At 39.3% G+C, this 18984-nt stretch overlaps 1 protein-coding gene across 2 annotated transcripts in view; it reads right to left on the bottom strand.

Annotated features, from left to right (window-relative positions):
* Positions 1-18744, bottom strand: part of phrf1 (PHD and ring finger domains 1) — a 136425-nt gene extending 117681 nt beyond the window's left edge. For both annotated transcript variants that reach the window (XM_028793513.2, XM_028793514.2), the window contains exon 1: positions 18611-18744. The gene's annotated coding sequence lies outside the window, so the exon portion shown is untranslated. The remainder of the gene's footprint in view (positions 1-18610) is intronic.
* Between the last annotated feature and the right edge of the window lie 240 nt (positions 18745-18984).

Raw genomic sequence — 18984 nt, 5'->3', positions numbered from 1 at the left:
AAATGTGCAATAAAAGACAAATTGGCCAACAAATATTTACATACAACTATACACAGGCCCAAAAGAAAAGAATGAGTAGCACAGTGGTTAACAAGATTATCTCTAAGCACAGAGTGTTAGGTCTAAACTCTAGCCCTGGCACAGGCTTGTCCAATCTGTAGTTTCCACATGTCAGCATACATTTCTTTGCGGACGCTCTAACTTTTCTCCCACACCCAAATATGTTAGCGGTTATATTTCAGCTCTGAATTGCTCTGTTTTAAATGATGTCGTGGGTGTGTATGTCAATGTGCGCTTAAAATAAAGATTCACATTTAATTCCCACCTCGTGTCTCAAGCAAAGCAGGACTGACACTAGCTCCATAACACAATCAACAATAAAGTAAGGTCAGATGGCCAGGGAGGGCAGAAAAAACAATAAAAAAAGAAACTCCAGAGGGCTGGAGAAAAAAAAAATCTGCAGGGGTTCCAAGGCCACAAGACCACTCAGCCCCCACTAGGCATTCTACCTAATATAAATGATCTCAATCAGTCCTCAGGTTTTCAGGCTTCAAGTGGAAGAATTAGATGATGACGGTCATGTGGACCTCTGGCATTCAATCCATCAATGTATGGGACTAGACTGCAGGGTGCTTTGATCGGGTTGTGGTGGCGCCGCAGATCGCCACCACAGATGGACAAGCAAATCAACAAATTTAATACAAATTTAAAGAATCTATATTTGTGGTGGGCACAGTGGTTGGTGCTGTTGGCTTACAATAAAAAGATTCTGTGCGCAAACCCAAACGTTGTCAGTGTGTAGAGCTTACAAGATCTTGTCTACCTCATTCTGTACCATAATTCCAAAAACAAAATAGTATTTTGAACTATCGGTAGAACCGAAAAAGTCAATATTTAAGCAGAATATGGGCACAATAATACATGAGAAAAACATGAGCGAATCTACATAAAGAAATGGTTCACAGTGTAGATGATACAGCACCACATCAACACATGTCGAAAAGTAAAACAGCACAGGTCATGTCTGTAAATGCTTTTGGGTTTGCATAAGAAAATTTTAGCACACAAGTATAGAAATTGTACTTCTTAGTTGTTGTTATAAAAAGAAAAAAAAAACGCAAAAAAGACACACACAGGCTTGCATTATTTGCCACCTTTATCCAACTATGAAATTCATTCAGATAGTGCTTTGAGAGTGAAATAACATTACGAATCAAATAAGGTGTAGTGGTTTAACTTGTATTGTTACGCATTTATAAGAGGAGATGAAACATTAACATTAATCACTTTTAAATAGTGTCTTACACAACCCTGATAAATGAACAGGATTGTCACTCATTCTCTGATTGTAATGAGCACTTCTACAGATGTCTATCAGTCCAAGCATCTACCCATTTTCTAACCAGTGCACACACTTCTGCGTCACACTTGGGTGCAACTTACACCCACAATCATGAAGTTAGGCATAGAGAAATTTGGGATATGGGAGGACTGCCTTGGCAAACAACAGTTGTGGCAAGTAAACCACGCAAGATTCAAACAAAGTGGCCCCAAGTTTATAAACCCCATTTTTTGTTGCACTGTGGAGATCCCCATCTCAACTACAATACAGTCTCCACATACAAACTGGGCAGGTGTTACATCACTAAAACATTTCTGAAACACAACCTTTATTTTTTATTTCACTAACAAAGGCACATTTAATCAGCTACTTATCACCGTGTTAAGGTGGAGCCAGAAGAGCGGCAGAAATTTGGTCCCAATTCTATGTGTGCATGTTCATTATTAACTACTAGACAAAGGGCCCGTTTCGACAACGTTAGATGAAACGGGCACGAGTTTGTGTCAGCAGTGTATGAAGAACAAATGATAAGTGACGAAGAAGTTGTTTTGTAATGATTGTAGTCCGCTTTACTCATTACTGTACAGGCTTGTACTGTTAGTTGATGAATTTTCCAGGCCTATAGTATAATATTGAATGATGAATGTTCCAGTACAATATGGAACAGTAATAAGTATAAGCACCACAAACCTGATATAGGTGTATTGAATGAATGTGTAATTGAATCAGAATGCATAATTAGGCCTCGAGCTGTAGTCGAAATCGCCTTTCAGGCCTCTGGAGCTTTAATCGAAGTCGCCTTTCTCTTTGAATTTTTGCGGCCGTAAATCCAACGCCTGCCGCGATGTTGGGGTTGGATGTCGGTCTCATAAGGTTTTTCGGACAGCTGCGCATTCGGCTTCGGACGGACGTAAGTGAGTGAGTAGGCAGGTGAATTATGTATTAAGATAATTATTATTAAATCAACCTAATATGTTCTAACCCATTTAAATCTAAAAACAGATTCATGGGGTGACAGAGTATATCAAGTCAGCATAAGGAAGAAACTAAAAACATGTTTAATGTCTGATCCACAGGAAGCATGATAACAGTTGCAGAAGCTCATATGAGCAAGAATGGGTTTGTCATAACTAAACCTGAGATAGAAATGCACAACGGTAAGTTGCCTTTAATGTTCAATACAACCCCAGGAAAAAAAAAATCTTGCTGCTCTGAAAATGAAGAAAAAAAAAACACTAGAAAAAGTCTTGTTTATATACCCAATGGCCATGCCATCATGTTATTGCTGAGCTCCAGATATCCCAAGCATACAGGGAAAAGGGACCAAAAAAAAAAAAGTGGCTAATTTAGCATCATAAAAAGGATGGGGAAGACATAATATATTTATACCAGATTTAGATTCAAATGGAAAACTTTTTGAGACAGGACAAATGTAGCAAAGTTTAAAAGTGGACAAAACTCTGTTACCCCAGCCAAATGCGCTATTTGATTAATATTTCATAGCCAAAACAAACTTGTGTTTTACAGAAAAGTAAGACGTGCTCTCTGGTAGCATTAAGCACGAACGTCTATTTTAAGACATCTGTCTCCAAGATTTTGTAGCTGGTAAAGGGCATTGTGCAGCTTGCACAATACTTCAAAACATATTTGAAATATGTTAGACTTGCTTTCATTAAAAAAGCAACAGATTTTACATTACTTTTATTATAAGGAACTGGAACTTTGAAAACAGCATTTTGAGCCGCAGTGGTCAGAGCATCTGCAGAAGGCCGTGGGTGTTGGATTAAAAAAATAAATAAATAAATGGCTTTAACAGGAACAAAAAACTGGAGACATGCCAGACCATTGCAGACCCATGCTCGAATTAAGTCAATTTAGGGCTGCCATTTAAGTCAACATATACATTCTTAGGATGAGGGAGAATAGCTCTAGTGGGTACACTCGTGCACATACCTACAGTGACATCACTGGTACACATGGGGAGAACATGCAGACTAAAACGTTACAACTGGGGGTAACTCAACTCATCTGTAGCCTTTGCCATCCTTTTTATTAGTATTTTTTACATATATAACTGATGCTTTTTGGGCCCATTCACAATCGAGCGTTGTACCAGCATTTGGCATTTTTCAAGATTTGTAGTAGTGTTTTGGCAAGCATTTGTCAGGTATTTTATGGAGGTATTTTCATGCATTTTTCAAGGAAAATATGATTGAAATCATCTCCTTTTACCATCTTGTGGGTTTGTGAGGTGTTCTAGTGTTGTGATGGAATTATTGCATGTCCAGAATGTCTTCTGTGACTTTAGAGTTTTTAATGCACAGTACTGGAGAGGAGGTGTCATCAGATATGGGGTTCACTCAGTTCTACATCAAAGGAAGTTGAGAGAACAATTCTGGACTCTCAATGAAGAACTCAGGCAGCATCCTGAAAAATTCCAGGATTACACACGAGTGTCAATAAGCATGTTATGCATAGTGATATGTGATAGTGTCTTCATAATACCCTAAGTTCTTGTCTATAAGCCGGACTCATGTATTAGCCGGAGACCAAAAATCATACGAATTTTTAAAATAAAATCGTATCATAGATAAGCCGGACTCATGGATAAGCCGAACGTACTATAACCTATAACTAATAGAAGGGAGGGAGGTCAGTGGTCTCACTCGCGCCCATTTAATTTCTTTAAGGGGGAGAGAGTGTGAGATATTGCCGTCTCTCTCACTCCCCGCATGGCGCGGTTGGAGCGGCCGGAGCGCGTTCTTTCTGCTCTGGGCGTCACCGAGTCAACATGAGCGCATAGCGGTCATTTAAATTGTGATTTTATATGTAAGCATATTTAAATATATATCGCAGATTTCTGCGGACAATGGGTCTTTTAATTTCTGGTACATGCTTCCTCAGTTGGTTTGCCCAGTTGATTTCATACAAGGGACGCTATTGGCAGATGGCTGAGAAGCTAGATTGCTTACTTTTCTGTCTCTCTTGCGCTGACTATCTGTGATCCTGACGTATGGGGATTGAGCAGGGGGGCTGTTTGCACACCTAGACGATACAGACGCTCGTCTAAAAATGCTGAAAGATTATCTTCACGTTGCTATCTTTTGTAAAGCTGATTCCTGAAAAGACATGCTGCACGGTGCTTCGCATACTTAAAAGCTGGAAGGGCACGTATTGATTTTTGACTGAAAAACAAACTCTCCCTCTCTCTCTCTTTGTCTGCTCCTGACGGAGGGGGTGTGAGCTGCCGCCTTCAACAGCTTTGTGCCGCGGTGCTTCGCATACTTAAAAGCCAAACAGACATATTGATTTGTTTGCTTCACTCCTTTGAAGAGGAAGATATGTTTGCATTCTTTTAATTGTGAGACGGAACTGTCATCTCTGTCTTGTCATGGAGCACAGTTTAAACTTTTGAAAAAGAGACAAATGTTTGTTTGCAGTGTTTGAATAACGTTCCTGTCTCTCTACAACCTCCTGTGTTTCTGCGCAAATCTGTGACCCAAGCATGACAATATAAAAATAACCATATAAACATATGGTTTCTACTTCGCGGATATTCTTATTTCGCGGGTGGCTCTGGAACGCAACCCCCGCGATGGATGTATAAGCCGGACTTATGTATAAGCCGATATTCTATTTTTTCATTTTCACAACTTTTTTCCTTAGATAAGCCGCGGCTTATTGACAAGAACTTAGGGTACTTACAGAAGCATATTTATACCACTCAAAAAATAATCATCAGTGAGTTATTTCATAAATATTGCCTGCTGCTGTTGTTGCAAACTCATCTAGAGACCTCTAGTACGGGAGAGTTTAAGCACATGAATGGCGCAATCGAGTGATAAAAACTGAAATAAAAGTTATAGGTATACTTTTACTACTGCATGTGCGGAGGGGTAAATTTCATTTTCCCAGTGTAGGGTCACAGGGAGCAGCAACACTGGATGCAAGAAAAGAAGCAAACACAGTGAAAGGTAAGCTGGTCCTTTGCAGGGTACAATCACACAGCCAGTCAGAAAAGTTTGCTGCATGCAATCCAGTAACAGAGAGACAATAACAGAGTTATCTGTTCAGTTTTAAATCTGTTACTTGATATAGATATGCAGAGCGAAGGGCACTCAACAGGCTCCTATCAATTATGGAGAATCCACTGCATCCACTAAACAGTGTCATCTCCAGACAGAGAAGCAGCTTCAGCGACAGACTGCTGTCACTGTCCTGCTCCACTGACAGACTGAGGAGATCGTTCCTCCCCCAAACTATGCGACTCTTCAATTCCACCCGGGGGGGGGGGGGTAAATGTTAACATTTAACATTATACAAAGTTATTGTCTGTTTTTCACCTGCATTATCATCATTCTTTAATTTAATATTATTTATTGTATCAGTATGCTGCTGCTGGAGAATGTGAATTTCCCATTGGGATTAATAAAGTATCTATCTATCTATTATGAAAAATGTGATCTAGGGGCAAAGCAGTCAAATATTCATACACAATTGGGGATGGAAAAGGATGGTATTTACTTCACCGCACATCAAGGACTAAATGCATTTTTCTTATTTTAGAATTATTACTGACACATTCCTAGCGCTTACTTGAACAGGCGGTCGTCTGCAGTAACGCACAAATACTGATCAGTCCAGAATTAAACAGAAAGAACATGAACAACTCTGCCTATATGTTACAAAAATCTGTACTGAACTTGCTAAACTTTAACCTGATTGGAATTAAATGTAACTTTTGTTCTAATCTTGTCACGGGAATGCAAGCCATATGCGTACTTTACCTCTCCCTTAGTAGCTGGCAGTGGACAATCAAAGCACACACATGCACAGCATTTTTTTTTTACTCCTTCTAGTTTCAGTGAGCTGCTTCACTCCTGGCTCATCCCAGAAGAGTCAGTGGCCTCCAGTAAAAGCGCTGCAAAATGTTTTTTTTTTTATAGGCAGCATTTTACAATAGTCACCACTCATTTCAATGGAACAAGCATTTGGGAGAAAATGCTCGAAAAATCGCTGCCTGCAGGAGTTTTCTAAACTACTCTCTGCTAAAATGTTTAGACGTGAGGTGTAAGATAATTGAAAATAATGTTACAAGTGGTTTAGGAGCATTCTGGTCTAGTTCTAAGACTCTACAAAAACACTTGGGTGTAATGACTTTTCTTTTGTTTTTCCATTTTCTATTTCAATGTACCGTATTTACATGTGTACCACACGCACATTTTTTCCCGAAAATCAGGTGCACGTCATACACGAGGAAATTTTTTTCTGTAATGTTTACTTCTTCTGCTTGGGCTTTTTCGCGCTCTCTCTCTCTCTCTCAAATCAGTTTGGCGTCATCATTCGGCATGGATAGTAGCAAGCGTTTACGCTCCTTCACGGCGGGAGAGAAACTAAAAGTGATTTTGGAAGCAGAGAAGATAGGATATCGGGCAGCAGGTCGCAAGTACGGTGTTCCAGAGTCATGTGTTCGAGATTGGCGACGGAAGAAAGAAAAACTTTCGTCATGCAACAAAAACAGAAGGGCATTGTGTGCGTCGTACACGGGGCAAAACGGTTTTTGCAATTTTCTTTGTAAAAATTAGGGTGCACATCTTACATGAGGGCACGTGGTACATGAGTAAAAACGGTATTATCCAACTTTTAGGCCATTTAAAAGGTTGACCCTTTATTCTCCCTTCTGTTATGAGATTTATCTATACGAAAGCAAGAATTATATTTTTCCCATATCTTTAAACCCTTAACTCTGCTTTCTTATCCATCTATCATCTTAACCCACTTATGCTGGGTCAAGGGAAAGCTGGAACCAGTCCCAACAAGCTTCAGGTGCAAGGCTGGAACAAATCCTGGAGAGGGTGCCAGTCCATCACATGAACATTACACATACAGAGCAATTCATCAATGTCAATTCACATTAAATTAGATGACTTTTCCAGCAATTTCCAGTCTTAGCCTTCATTTACATGCCCTCCGTAAGTTGGAGGCAGTCAGCTCAAACGATGTTTGTGCAAAATGTAAATGTTACCAACATTTCGGTATTTTCAGCTAAACAGGACCTTTCTACTCAAACCTTGCATCATTCCCCCACCTTCCCAACTCGATTCAATAATCAAGGAAAAATGTGCCTAGAATTGCAGGCAACTTTACAAAACAAAATTCTTTGAAACTAATCAACACCTCACAGGGGATACCCAGCCAACACCCTATTGCTTTGACCACACTTTAAGCTATTTCAGAGGGAAGAAGTGTTTAGGGCGGCACAATGCACCAGGGTGGATGGAATAAGACGGGTTGGTTTTGTAGTTACCCGGTATTTGCTTTGATACTGTTTTCATACCAATACTGAGGTTAAGACACCTGGTCTCAATACCAAAGCCAAAATTACAGTACCAATCTGACACTAGCAGGTTTGATTTTATCTTTAGTTGAAGGGACAGACTGTGTGCATGAGAATTGAGAATCAATAAATGCTCATCTAGAAGCATGTAGTGACAAGGAATAAGAAATGCAGGAGTTTTGGACCCAGAAGTCTGACGTTTCGTGTTTTACAGATTGACAGAATAGAATAAAAGCAAAAGATCTGAGACTGAGGACAAATTCAGCATACCCATTAATGCACTACTTCTGTCAGGCAGCACACTATTGGCCGTTGATAAAGGGTCAAGTAGGAATGTGCCAAAAAGGCATTATGCTGTTGCTAAATCTAACATGCCCAGAAATTTCCCAGCATTTTAACTTGACATGGTCCTTCGGCAAGATCAGCAACAGCAGTATGCAACTTTGATACTCCCTCCTACAAGAAATCATATAATGAGACAAAGGCTTTAACGGTATGTCTCTGGACTGTGAGTGGAAACCAGAACACTGGGTGGAAATCCACATGGACGTGGGGAGTACATGCAGATTCCACACAGGGAGCAACCTGGACGTGAAACCCGTGTCACTGCTCCACCCCATTTTACTTCATTTTTAATTCACATTTCCTGTAGGATTTGCTCTCTTAAGTATATCCAAATATGACTTATTAATGACAAGACGAGCAGACACCAGTGCAAACAACAAACACTGAATACTAAAGGAGCCACTAAATGTAAATAAAAGTAAATTCATTTTTATCCAAGTGTGTGTTTGTTAGTAAATTATGGCTCAAATAACCAGAACATTAAAAAAAAGAAAAAAACAGAGCAAGAAGAATTAATTGTAACCCATAACACAATCTGCTCCATCTATTAAAAAATTTTACATAACCAGATTTCCAATTTCTGAATTCATATACAAAAACTATGAAACTGGGAAATAACAGCTTGCTTTAATTAGGGGTGAGAGTGCAATTACAATTTTTTGGGATGAAAAACTAACCAGAGGGGGTCCTCAGAACAGAACTGAACTGGAGAACTAATGCTTTATATCCAGCGTTCCCAAGTTTAGTTCTAGAGTAACACTGTGGTTATAGTTTTACAAATAAGTGTGTTACTCTCATATCTCATCAATCCGATTGCTTAGTAGGTCCTTTTTATTTATTTATTTTTTTATTCTACATTCAGGAAAAGTGCTCTTGTATAATAACTGCATTTAGAAGAAACTGAAGTGTTTTCTTTGTCATAGTTTCAAACACTTTATTCAAAGTGCAGTGCAGATACAGGTGAAAATGATACTGAATGTTAAAGCAGAGCCACTATTTCAATGTTATGTTCATTTGTGTGGTAATTGGTAATGTAAAGGCTTAACTAAGTGATCCTCAAACTCAGTCCAATGAACCAACTTAACTGCAAGTTTTCATCATAACTACCGCCTTCACTTAACTTGGACTCCTGAATTTATTAAACGATAGATCAAAAATAAAACTTCAATAGTCCCCAGGTGAAAAGTTTGCTTTTCACAGCAGATCAAATATTAGTAAGTCTCTCTAGTATAGTAAAAAAATCTCAGGAGACAAGACTTTTTATCTTGTGACGAGACGTGATGTTTTGAAGAGAGACACTTTCACGTCCCGCAAGATGAGACTTTGTGCCAAGAAATTTAACCATGCCGGGGGCCGGAAATAAAGAATTTGTAAAGAATTCAAAAACATTGGCGCGATACACATGCACAGCAGGTTAAAGATAATGGAAATACGAAAATTTGAAAGTCTCAAAAAAACGATAATAAAGATCACATTAGCACAAACAAACGGAAATTATTTCTCGCTGAAATAACGGAACAGCGAAAAGAGATCGAAAATATTGTTTGGATTTAAACTAGTGCTGGGCAGTATACCAGTTCATACTGGAAACCGTTTTTTATTTTTGTTATGATATGGATTTTTCTTATACCACAACACCGGTTTAAACTGTGTAAACAACGTTCGGAACATGGCGCAGCGGGAAACTGTTTAAGGGGGGCCTTTTTCACTGCTACACAGCTAAACACATGCAACAGAGTTCATGCGGTAGTGGAGGTATTGCGCGGTCAAAATGGACACAGAACATTCCAAAGCTGAAGCTGGAGCAGACAATAAAGTTGAACATGATGACACAGAAGAAGTTTTGCTGGAAAAAGGAGCTGTGTCTGTTGTCTGGAGAAACTTCGGATTTAAAAGGTTGGATGTGGACCAAATGTGTGAATACTATTTCTATTAGATAGATAGATAGATAGATAGATAGATAGATAGATAGATAGATAGATAGATAGATAGATAGATAGATAGATAGAGAGAGAGAGAGAGAGAGAGAGAGACAGACAGACAGACAGACAGACAGACAGACAGACAGACAGACAGACAGACAGACAGACATTAATCCCAAGGGGAAATTCACAAATAATAAAAAAATAAAAATCACAAAATACTGGATAATACTGCAAGCCAAGTTGTACGTGTTTTATTTTTTTTTCAAAACTATAATAGTGTGACGACATGTTGACTTTATTCTCGACATTTCCACTTTAATCTCGAAGCTTATGACGAGAATAAAGTCGACAAGTTGACTTTATTCTCTCCATTTGTCGAGACTAAAGTCGACATGACGACTTTATTCTCGTAATTTGTTATTAAAGTAGAACATCGTAAACTAAACATTTTCTCAAACCCCGTCATAAGTTATGTAGCACATTAAATGCTTTGTATTAAGTGTTCCCGGAGCCATGTTACTAGCTACTGCTTCTTAAACTGACTTCCTCTTGCACTAAGAGGAGGCGCAGGAAGCACACAGAATACATTAATTTCATGATATCCCTGCTCCCTGAACATTTAGAATGCTAAGATACATTCTTGATATAATTTTCATGATGGAATGCATTAAAGCATGTATTAATCATGTGGGGGCACGGTGGCGTGGAGGTTGCACTGCTGCCTCGCAGCAACGAGGTCCCGGGTGTTCCTTGCTTTGAATTTGCATGTTTTCTGGTGAGTCTACTCGGCGTGCTTCAGTTTCCTTTCAAAGTTATGTAGGATGGCGGGTTTTGTTATGCTGCGAACGTATGTATTGCTCGTATTCACCCTGCCCTGCGATGTGCTGCGCCCCGTTTAGGATTTGCTCATGCCTCGCACACAATGCTTGCTGGGATGGGTGCAACCCTGAATGGACGGCATAATTAAACATGTATAATGAAGATTTTTTTTTTTTTTCTGAACACTCCATGGTCTATGTTTATCACTAGTTTTGATTTCACAAAGACGTTTATCGTGTGGTGATTGGTTATGTGGAGATTGAAAAAGGAAGGATAGGAACTGGGGATTTGGTACGTCAGACAGAGAGCACGCATGCAATAAAGAAAGCCCGTTCAGAAGAACATCCACTGAATTCTGTGTTCGTGTCTCCGAACACCAGATCACGAACCCAACATTTATACAATATTTAAGTTAAACCAGTGCGATATCCATTCATACATCCAGTTTTTTGGAGCCTCGTCACAACTGCCATAAAGTTCTCTACACTGAACGGAGACCTGGGGACCCCTTATTGCGAGGGAGCAGCACTACCGTGCATGTTTAATACATGCCATAATGCATTTCATCCTGAAAATGATATCAAGTATATATATATATATTAGCATTCTAAATGTTCAGAGAGCAGGAATATCATGAAGTGAATGGATTCTGTGCGGCGATCACTGCTTGCGCCTCCTCTTAGTGTAGAGGAAGTCAGTTTAAGAAGCGTGTACAGCAATTAACAACTGGGTCGGGGAACACTTAATACAAAGCATTTAATGTGCTACATTAACTTATGATGGGGTCTGAGAAACACTAGTAAATTAAACACTGATTTTAGGATGAAGTTTAGTTTACGACATTCTACTTTAATTACAAAATAAACTGAGAATAAAGTGGAAATGTCGACTTTATTCTCGACATAGTTTTTTTTTTCTTCCCTGTGTCCGTATTTTTTTTGCTTCACCGTGGCCCTAATACGATTCCGTAGGGCTATACCACAAATAGCATTATAAATGCAAGTTGCAGTTTTATTATTTATGTATATAGCTTAGCTTGAAGCAACGTTCATATTAATGCAATTTGCTTAAATGATGCTTCAGTTGGTAAAGATGTCATCACCAAGTTGCACTTATTTTATTTGGCGAATACTGTACTGTGTAATGCACCTGGGCTTGAAGTAATACTAGATGTTGCACTATTACTTATTTTACTGTTATTATTTATTAGTTTAAATATTATGCACTTTAATGATGGTAAAGTTGTTTGAAAAGTCACTTTAACGGTCAGTGGACAGAGATTGTTAACATTAACAGAAAGTGTAGTTGGTTTACAAAAAATATTTACTCTTTATTCCTTTTCTAAGACATGTTCAGTGCAGTACAGCTTTTGACAAGCACCTCTGGATATTTTAATAAGTCTAAATGTCTCTTTGGATGGTTGAAAATATGTTGTCAAAATTTTAGTTTAAGTTGTTTGTAAAATTTGTTCAATAAAAAGGCTCTATATTTTGACTGCATCTGTCATGCAATGTGATTCCTTCTCTTCATTAGTGCCACCCCCTTATCTATCACTTTATGGGGCCATGCAAACCTGTATTGATACTTGTGTGCACATTAAAATGTTTTTTTGTACAATTCTCATGACAGTGGAATAGGTTATTCTTAGCCAGTAATTGCAGTGGAAAATGTGGTTAACATCCAGTCATGCATGGGAAAAAAATACCGTCCAATACCGTGAAACCGGTATATTTTTGATATATACCGTGATATAGAATTTTGGTCATACCGCTCAGCACTAATTTAAACTTTAAGTAAGAGACCTGTAGATCATCTAATTCGTATTGCCATCAGGGAAAAGTAGTGTTTCTTCCCAATGAAGAGGTGTATCTGCGAAAAATTGAAAGATTTTTAGTTGTTTGGTGAAAGTGAAATCCTGCGAGAGAAAATTTTAAGTCCCGCGAGACAAGACTTTATCTTTGCATATCTAAAACATCTACACCCACGCACAGGGCTCAATCATTTCTCATTTGTGTGAATGCTATTGTCAGACACAGCTCGTGTAGAGAGAAAGAAACGATATTCACTCATTGGCAGTTATACGTTGCGTTGTCACGATGTAATTCCAAACACGGAATCAAAATTCCGTAAAGGTAAAAGCGAAAAGAGATCGAATATATGGACATAGGTGATACAACAGAAGTATGTAGATATTGTTTGGCTTTAAACTTTAAGTCAGAGACTTGTAGATCGTCTAATTCGTGTTGCCATCAGGGAAAAGTAGTGTTTCTTCCCAATGAAGAGGCCTATCCGCAAGAATTAAACGTTTTGTTGTTTGCAAGCGTCAGAGACACAAAGATACTGGTGCGTAGCGCAGGCAGGGGGGGTTTGGCGAGCAAAGCTCCGTAGTTAGGACAAAAAACAAACCTCTATCAAATACACACCAGAACAAGCAGTTATAGTCTCAAGGAGGCATTACATAGGCATATTGTCATAAACTTGAAGAAGCACCCAACAGCACTTCTTAAAACACTTCTGCTAAATAATTCATTGGCTGAAAGTCCTCAGTGTTAAATGTGTCAGAGAGAGGATGAGTAGCACTGGATATAATGGCCATCAGTTTTGTCTTCATTCACTCCTCCTTTACTACCTCCAACGGGTCAAGAGTGTCTCTCATAACTGAGCCTGCCCTTTTAAATCAGCTTGCTGATTCAGAGGGTCTCTCCTGAAGTGATGTCACCCATCTAGGTACAACAAAGCATAGAAAATTGCACTGGCCATCACAGTTATAGAACATGTAACTGATATCAATACCCATATTAAAGGAATGCAGTCTTCTAAGAAAAGGGTCTGCTCTGCCCTTCTTGTACAGTTCCTCTGTGTTACAAGACCAGTCAAGCCAATCATTGTTGTGAACTCCCAAATACTTGGTGCACCACCTATACATGCACTCCCTGCATAGTCACTGGAAGTTGTCGGCTTCTTTGCTGCTGTTAAAATCAATACCCAAGTCCTTCATTTTGCTGATGTTAAGTTCTAGAAAATTCTTTGTACACCAAGAAAAATAAAGAAAAAAAAAAAACTTCACCACCTGTCTCCTCCTTTATTAATAAACCTCATAAGCACAGCTACGGAATTGTCATCATGGAGTTACAAGCAATTATCATGTTACTGGTGTCAGAGCTGGTAAAAGTATACTGACTGACTAAAAGAAATTGTAATACAATGTGTTAAAATTTCCAATTTTCCATATACTAATTCAATTACACTATTTTACCAACTAGCCATTTTAAACAAATAAAAGCACGCTCTTTTTAAATTTCTTCTATTTAACATTAATCAACGTTTGTAACTTCTTTAATAAAATGCAGAATATGGCAGTGATGAAATGTATGTTGTGTGTTTTTACTTTCTCATACACCAAGTATAGGGAAAGTATTGTAATCTATTATAAAAAAAAAAAATCTTTGAGAGAGAGACTAGGGAGACGAGACGTGATCTTCTCAGAAGACAATTTGAAGTCCCGTGAGAGACACTTTAACTTGCTCCCAGCTCTTAAAAACAATGACAAGCCAAACACGCAGCTCACCAACAGCAGAAAGCCAGCAGTTGATCTGACCACTTCTCCCTGCGTGTGTTCAGCCACCCTAACCCATGCCCCCCAACCACCCCCCTTTCACAACGAGAGAGGCAGAGACGCGGTGGCAAAAGAACAGCTGCTGTACAGGCTTTAAAATGATCAACGGGCAGCGCGACAGCAGCAGAAAGACAGCAGATGATCCAACAGCATCTCCTTAGCATGCGTTCAGTCACCCCCTACCCTTGGCAATGCAAGCAGCATTATACGTCCTGCAAGAAAGAGATTTAACCACGCCCGGGGCCAGAAATAAAGGACAAGTATTGTTTTTACAACTTCACGCAAGACAAGGCAGCGAGACAACATTTAAAACAAGCCCACTGACATCTAACCTAGCAGTTTGTTGGATTGCTTTTGGCAGACACACTTCATGTGCTCCCAGCTCTTAAAACGACAAGCAACAAGCAAAACACGCAGCTCACCAGCAGATGGTCTGACCGCTTCTCCTTAGCATGCATTCAGCCGCACCCCCTTCACAACATGAGCGGCGTTATACGTCCTGCGAGAAAGAGATGTAACCACACCCGGGACCGGAAATAAAGGACAAGTATTGTTTTTACAAAAGTTTAAAAGTAAAAGTGAAAATAATGCATATGTAACAATTCCCATGAAACTAACAATCTCTTTAAATTGTATATCCGGTAAACCAAACACGGGGGTGGGCGAACGAAGCCCCCTAGTCATCCAAAAATTCAACCTCAAGATTTTGATACATCTGACGTTTTAAACCTCAGTGAGTCCTATTTACTTTCTCGTAGGGAAAGTATTGTAATTGTCCAAAAATTCGATTTAGAGATTTTGATGAAGTGTAGACGTTTTAGACCTCCCCGAGTCCAAAAATATCATTTTTGGAATTATGTCAGGGTGTGTGTGTGTGTGTGTGAATGTAAACATGATACCCTGAGTACGCTTTCACTTAGATCAACCAAATTTTACATACAAATATTAGGTACAAAACAGATTTCTATCAACTTTTGATCTATTTTCGCTAACCGTAAGTGGCACTTTTTCAATCATGCAGCTGCAGAGTCTGATTTATTCAACTTTACTTTTATAGTAATTGTTCAATATATTAATTTGATTTGATTTGTTGTTGACGGTTCTTTAATGTACATAGTATAAAAATATAATCATTGTCTTGCAGTGTACTCCTCAAATATCCATCCCTATATCCAAGTACACGAGAAAGTCTAGGGGAGACACACTCCCGATTTTTTCAATCAACATATTAAATGTAACACTTGGTGTCACTGCTCTACGGATTTCAGATCACCATTCAGGGAAGTCACATTAAGGAGAATTGGAGTCACTGGATGGAAAATCTGATCAGACTGGACAGCCAGCACAGACTCCACAAACTCATGGGTGGGTACGTGGCCAGTAGGTCATGGTCTCCAGGATTGGACTCTGACTTTATTTTTGACTTTCTCTTTGTCAATTTTAATCTCCACCGCTGTTAACTGGGCACGGTTCCTTAATTAATCAATGGACAGATACTGTTGGTTTCCATTTCTGTTTAATCAGGTCCTTCCTTGTTCTTTGTGTGTTTTAACAAATTTGCATTATACTTGTATTTTAAGTATTGTTCACAGTGCTCTGTGCATGCACTTAGTGATAAGCGCCATGGAAAAAATAAGTTGTATTGCAACATACTATTTTAGTCCAATTACAAAAAGGATAGTTGAAGGAACCATAAATTGTGGCATCAAACTAGGAGGTTTGCTGCGCCGACTCCACAGCCCTGCCAATAAATGTAGAATCATCTGAGAATTTCTGAAAGTGATATGGCCCATTATTGTATTTACCATATATACTTGCGTTTAAGTTCTCCCACAGATAAGTCAGGGCTTGAATTTACCGTATAATTTATAATTTAACATTATTTTATAATGTTGGTCATATAAGTCGATGCTAATGCCCACCTGAGAGAGTAACCACAGAGCACACTGCCTTTTTTTCTATGTATTGTGCCTACGTTGACCACACAGTAATACCCGAACTATTCCCAAGCAACGTTTGCACCATTTTGTGTTTTTTGTATCTCATACGCCTTTATCATAAGAGCATCCCTTATCTACGATGGAGCGTTCGATCAGAAGAAAATATGAAGCTGGTTTTAAATTAAAAGTCGTTGATGTGGTGAAAGAAATTGGTAACTGTGCTGCTGCAACAAAATTCGATGTGTCTGAGAAACTGGTGTGAGATTGGAGGAGGCAATTAAGTGTCGTATTTTTGAACAGGCATATAAGTCGGGGTCTGATTTTATGATTGATTTTTTGGGTTTTAAGACCCGACTTATACGTGAGTATATACAGTGTATTCTGAAGTTCACAGAGTGAAGAGAAATAGGAGACAGCACCGTTCCTTGGGGAGTGCTTCTTGCTTTTTCAAGGTTTTGCTTTTTTAAGAATCTCGGCATTTAAGCCTTTTCTTATTACTTTGTAAGTTTTTTTTTTTTTTAAATGAAGCAGTCACTTCCCTTTAGTACTTAGTGTCAGTTGCACCCGTCTCTGCACTGCCCATCACTAATGTCAGTATTTGTGCAAGAGAGGACAGAGCCGGCTATACTTCCTTAGACTGGCTTCCTTCAACATCTGCAATAAGATGCTGCAGATGTTCTATCAGACGGTTGAGGCGAGCGTCCTCCTCTACGCGGTGGTGTGCTGGGGAGGCAGCATAAAGAAGAAAGACACCTCACGCCTGGACAAACTGGTGAGGAAGGCAGGCCATATTGTAGGCATAGAACTGGACAGTTTGACATCTGTGGCGGAATGATGGGCACTGAGCAGGCTCCTGTCAATCATGGAAAATCCACTGCATCCACTGAACAGGATCATCTCCAGACAGAGGAGCAGCTTCAGCGACAGACTGCTGTCACCGTCCTGCTCCACTGACAGACTGAGGAGATCGTTCATCCATCACACTATACCACTCTTCAATCTCGGGGGGGAGGGATGGGTAAACGTCAAAGTTATTGTCTGTTTTTACCTACATTTTTATTACTCTTTAATAGGTTTTTTGTATCAATATGCTGCTGCTAGAGTATGTGAATTTCCCCTTGGGATTAATAAAGTATCTATCTGGATACAATTAAAAGGTTTACTTTACAGGAGATGGTGAATTAACCTTCTTTCATCATAATCTGTTTAACATTTAAAGATATAGCTAAAAGTGCAAATTTCTGAATTTATTTCATATGCAAATTACGCTAGCACATATTCCTGAATGCAACGTAAGAGAAGAAAATGACTGATTAAACAATGAGATCATTCAAAAGCAATAATTAACCTTTAGTTTGGGAACCTGGTTAAAATCAAGACTTGCAGTCACAGTGGTACCCCAGAGCTGAACTTGTGAGGCTCTGCTCTGTAGGATAAGTTTGACTAAATTGAAAAAAATTCGAAAAAAGTGGTCTAAACCGGCCAACCCAGCCCCACACACACACACCCCATTAAAGTAATAATAATAATAATTCATTACATTTATATAGCGCTTTTCTCACCACTGCGCTATAAAATCTTATCGCTTGTGCTAAATGGACTTAGAGTTGCGAGAACCTAAGCGCTAAAATAATCTGAGGACACAGCGAATAATGTAACAGAAGGTCAAAACTGTAAAATAATATTTATAAATTGTGTAAACGGGGAACTACGTGCTATGGAGTAACAAACAATAAGAAGTGCTGGCAGCGACCATAAACAACAAGCACAAGTATTTGTTGTATCAATGTTACACGGAATCTACCATGGTTGTCATAGTTCTATATCGTGAGAACAGACAACTGGAGCGCCTGTCTGAAAGTCAAAGGGGGGTCGTTACGCTTTACATTTGAACTCCTTAACCACCAGGCCTGCCAGCAAATCAACTTAAGATACAAAAACTGACCAAGGCAGGCGGTCGGCTTTACTTTTTTTGTTCCGCTTACGTAATCCGTCAACTAGCAAATGCAAACAAAGCAATTTTAACATCTGCGTTTTTTATTTTCTTTCGTTCTAACAACTCATTCCAATGCTTTACACAGCACGTCTTTCGTGTTTCTTTTGCTGCATCGCTAAGACACCGTCGACGCGGCCTACCATCACCTCGCTCCTGCAGCGAGAGCCCACCAAACTGGGTTATGTTCAAATTCATTAAGACGGGCCGCTCTTCACGGCCTTCCACCCAGTTAACTTATCGAAAAGATATTAATGCAGTCACACATATATTTTAAGAATTAAACTACGTACCCCAGTATGGAGACGTAGGAAGTTAACAATCTCTCCGTCGGAATCCGATTATGTTTGTAGAGACAAACTCGGCGTACTGCCGGGTGCAGACAACGGCGGAAATGATCGGCGGGTACGCCGGACCCGAATGTGTGTGACACCGTCAAAAAGAGACCAATCAAAATTTGAGTTAGATCTTATTGACAGCTAGGGGGCAGTCGCTGTGGGAAACTGATAAGACATAAGATCGTTTACATGCACACTCGCATAATCGGGTTAAAATGAATAGTAGGGTTAAGGCAGAAAGCTGGTTTCTTAATAATCCGCCTTTATATGCGCAAATAATCTTCTGCAGTTTCTCCTTTGTCAAAACGCTCCGACGTCAATAAACTGCT

This window comes from Erpetoichthys calabaricus, chromosome 2 (genome assembly GCF_900747795.2).
Source record: "Erpetoichthys calabaricus chromosome 2, fErpCal1.3, whole genome shotgun sequence".
NCBI lineage: Eukaryota > Metazoa > Chordata > Cladistia > Polypteriformes > Polypteridae > Erpetoichthys > Erpetoichthys calabaricus.
Note: the sequence above shows the minus strand (reverse complement) of the source record. Positions and strands in the feature narration are given on the sequence as shown.